Genomic DNA, 4,859 nt, shown 5'->3' with positions numbered 1-4,859 from the left:
ATTGCTCTACATCCACAGGTGGATCGCGCACCAATGCCGAAGCTAAGGCACCTTTCTTCAAGCCATGGATCAAGATACTAACCATCATGTCTATACGCAGGTCCTGCACCTCTAACATCTCATTGTTGAATCTGCCTATGAATTTCTTGAGCGGCTCACTCTCCCCTTGACGAATGGTGAATAAATGAGTGGCCGATCTCTTCTGCTTTCTCTTGCTCGCGAAATGGAAGCTAAATTTTTGTATCAATTGCTCATATGTCTCTACACTTCCATTTGGCAAGCTTGTGAACCATTCTTGTGCTTTCCACGCAAGGGTAGTCACAAAAAATTTAGCCATAATAGGGCCAGATTGCCCGTATAAATTCATCACTAACTCGAAGGTAGTCACGTGCTCTAGGGGGTCTTTCGTTCCATCGTATTTCTGGAGGTCAGGCATTCTGAACCCGGGCTCGACCACCTGCATGAGTATTTTATTACTGAATGGTGAGTTCCGATTGTGCGTGACTATCTCTCCTTGCCTTTTCAATTCTTTGATCTGCTTTCCTAACAGCTGTATCTGTTTGCTCATCCTATCCACCTTTGCTCGAGAAATAACCCGTTCTCGCCCTTTGCATCTGCGATTACTAGAACCTGCCTCCAAGGTCGCTGGTCCTCTGGTTTGTTCTTGATCCCTTCGACTTGTCACCTCTAATGTTCTCTGTATCTCTGGTTCCTTGAATAATTGCCTTCTTGCCACTTCCTTCGCCACAGGCGTGGCAGTTCATCTTTCATATGCAATTATGGCATTCCTTCCGGCCTCTTCTATCATCCTTTTTAATTCTTCTTTCGTTATCCGCATCGTGGGGTTTTCTTGCTCAGTTGCTTCCTCCCTGGTGTACACATTTCTCCTCGAAGATCCTTCCATGCTTATTTTGGCGATCCTCAGATTTTTCACAAATAGCGCCAACTGATCCTGCTCGAAATATGCGACCTCGACCGGTAGATCGAACGCTGCCACGTATCCTCCCAAGATCAAGTGATTGGGTCTTGAGGATAGAAATACGAACGTGAGGCTCGTCGAGTGCGTCCCCGACTATGACCCTGACGCTCAAGTTAGAGTTGTTCGAGGTAAAAATGTGTGAGCTGAAGATGTAGGTCAAAAATATTAAAGAACAGTTACCTCAATAAATGAAGCGTCGGGATATTTATAGTTCTAGGTGTGTACGATGGCTTGGACCACGTGTAATCATTTGGGTAATTGCGTCTCAGATCGGACGACTTTTAATAAGTCGGGTCTTCTATCTTCGGGGCGGGTTTCACCCCAGCAGCTTGAGTAGGACGCGGATCTTACTCGAGATAATTACATAAGTACCCTTAATGAAGGGTATTTTGGTAAATTTGGGTGTCCCCTATCAGTAGTGTTACTTCATACCCCAATCTCGAACTAGTATTTCCACCCATCCATAACTAGATACGACCTTTTTCTATGCGTCTCTCTCTCTCTCTCTCTCTCTCTCTCTCTGTGTGTGTGTGTGTGTGTGTGTCTTTCACTTTTGTGTGTGTGTAGGTGAAGGATGTTTGTGTTACATATATAAAGGTAAGACAACCATAGTGTTTTCTTAAAGTAATGGAACATCACGTTTTGTAGTGTACAAAGGTTTGCTAGGGGAGGAATATCCCTAGGAAAGATCATCAGCTTTGTCTTGTCTTGTTTTGTTTGTCGTTGAAAATGATAGATTTTTTTGTTGTTTTTATTTTTAAATTAATTATAAAATAAATATTGATAGATAATCTTTTAAAAAAATAGAATTAATTATTTATACTTAGATCCCCTTTAAAAACGCAAAATTATACTTATTACATTTTTAGAATTAATTAGTATTTTCGGAAGGCACTTATTACATTTTAAACCTATAAAAAAATAATTTTGAACTCTGATCATCACACCCCTCTCTCATCCCTTTCCATACACTCCAAAAATGACCTCCAATGTAATTAATATCTATATAAGAGGAAAAATGTAAGCAATTTTTTTGTGATATTGTAAATGAGTAAATTATCTTTCTATGGAGAAAGAAAAGAAGTAAATTACCTTCCTATATTTTTTAAAAAATGCAATAATTTACCCTCACCCTCTCGTGTTTTTTAAAATGAAGTAATTGACCTCCTCAGATAGGAAGGTAAATAACTTCATTTTGAAAAATACAGGGAGATAAATTATTTTTTTATTTATTATGAGGGATAATTTGCTTATTTGTAATATCACAAGAAGGTAAATTGACATTAATCTTTATTTTAAAACAAAAATACATACGACCGTGCAGGTTTTTGTGCAATCTTAACTACTCAAAAAACATATATAACCATATGCAGATATATATATATATATATATATATATGAGTATTTTTCTATGATCTAACACACTCTTTAATTTTCTTCCTACAAAAATTGAAAAGCAACAATCCCACAAAATGCACACTCATAAAAAGAAATAAAAAAAAAATAGAGTTACGTTTGAGCTTACACAATGGCCTTAAATCTTATAAAAATCTACATCACAAAAAATATGTGAACCAATTGACGGTGGTAATGGCAGAAGAAGACTTGTTAAGGACCGGGATTTGGAGTAACTCTAACACATGCAGATCAAAAGAGCAATAGAGTTACTCCAAACCCCAGTCCCGAACTAGTCTTTCCACCCATCCATAGCTAGCTACGACCTTCTTCTACATGTCTCTCTCTCTCTCTCTCTCTCTCTCTCTCTCTGCTGTCTTTCGCTTGTGTGTGTGTAGAGGTGAAGGATGTTTTTGTTACGTATATATAGGCAAGACAACCATAGTGTTTTCTTAAAGTAATGGTACATCACGTTTTGTAGTGTACAGAGGTTTGCTAGGGAAGGAATATCCCTAGGAAACATCATCAGTTTTGTCTTGTCTTGTTTTGTTTGTCGTTGGAAATGATAGATTTTTTTGTTGTTTTTATTTTCAAATCAATTATGAAATAAATATTGATAGATAATCTTTTAAAAAAATTGAATTATTTATATTTGGATCCCCTTTAAAAACGCAAAATTATACTTTCCCAAAAGAACTTTTCAAGTTATATTTACATACCCACTGAAAATTCACTGTTTACATCCAACCCCCTTTCGTTATGTTTTGGATGAAAGTATTGCTAATATTGGCAAAAAAGATGACATAAATTTTCAATCTTATACCTCATTTAACTTTCCCATTTAATAATTTTATACCTGTAAAGAAAAAAATATAATAATATTAACCTTACTTTATATATATATATTATATCTATCATATTATAAATACAAAAATAGACCTGAAAATATTAAATGTCGGACAAAATTAAATCTTTTCATAAATTTTTTTATTGACGTTAGTTCCCTCCTCCTAATTTAAATCCTAACAGAAGAAGGTCATGTGTAAAAGAATATTTTTTTAAGAGGATGTAAATATAATTTTATATTTTTAAATGGGGTGTAAGTATAATTAAGTGAAAAATTATATATAATTGAAGGTTACAAGAAAGAAGTAGTGAAAATGATGTATTTCTACTCATTCGTTTTTAATGCTTGCAACAAGACATGTGTGGACAAGATGGATTACAAATCAAATGGCTGCATCGGCCGCCCGTAGAGATTTTTTATTATATTTTATTTTGTCATACCTATGTGATTGCTATGTTTTTTTTTTCTTTTAAATAACAATAAATTATAATTTGAAAATGGGATTGCATACATACACGAATGTGTGTGACATTAAGGTGTAGAAGTCGCATCTTTACTTTCATGCTTTTGTTAGTTAGCATATTACGTTTTATATTAGTAGGCCAATTAGTTGATTTAGTTAGTATACAGTTATTTTGCTGAGATATAAATTCGTCCTCTGTACATTTCACCCACTTGATTTTTGCAATATAATTAGAGAAGATGAATTCTCCCTGTCACTCTCAAATGGATTTAGCAATTGTTTCAACGGAAAGCCAAGTTTGTATTTGGTATTAGAGCCTTTATTTGAAGGTCTTTGCATACCGCAGCCGTTAAGGAGATACATTACAAGTAGCGTATCTGAAAATCTCGATAACATCTAGATGCAGCAGAAAGTAGTCGCCGACCACGCCAACTAGAACAGAGGAAGGTAATGAAAATCGACAGCATATACCAGAAACCTTGCAATTGCACGGTTCTGTATGATTCTTGTTAGTACACTCTTAACTAAGCACAACTACCTTACTTGGAGCTATGCCATAAGCGAGCCTTGTGTCTCAAGATGAAACTAGAATTTATTGACGGTACAACTTTGAAACTCGAATGTAACTGATGCATATTTTGAATAATGGATCTGTGTTGATAGTATGGTGACAACGTGGATTTTGAATTGTATATCGAAGGAGATAGTTAGTGGATATATGTACGCTAAGTCAGTTAGAACTTGTTGGTTAGATCTGGAAGAACGATACGGACAATGTAATGACCCAATATTGTATCAATTACAATGGAGTTTGCCTCGCTTGCGCAAGGGAACATGTCAGTCGTGGAATACTTCTCGCAATTACGCACAGTATGGGATGAATTAGATGTATTGTCTCTTACACCACAATGTACTTGTGGAGGCTATACCTGTAGAGTCTCTAAGGCCACTGCAGAACAGACTGCTTTTACCATGTTAATATAATTTCTTATACGCTTAAGTGAGAGTTTTGACCATATGAGAGACCAGTTATTAGTAATTGATCCAATTCCCTCAGTTAACAGAGCATATTCTTTTGCGAGTTGAGAAACAGAAGTTAACATGGAGGGAACCGAAAATGTAGACAGTATGCATTACAGGTTCAGGTAGGTTTGGCAATGAATCGAGTAGCTCGC

Source organism: Sesamum indicum, linkage group LG3 (assembly GCF_000512975.1).
Source record: "Sesamum indicum cultivar Zhongzhi No. 13 linkage group LG3, S_indicum_v1.0, whole genome shotgun sequence".
Classification (NCBI taxonomy): Eukaryota; Viridiplantae; Streptophyta; class Magnoliopsida; order Lamiales; family Pedaliaceae; genus Sesamum; species Sesamum indicum.
Note: the sequence above shows the minus strand (reverse complement) of the source record.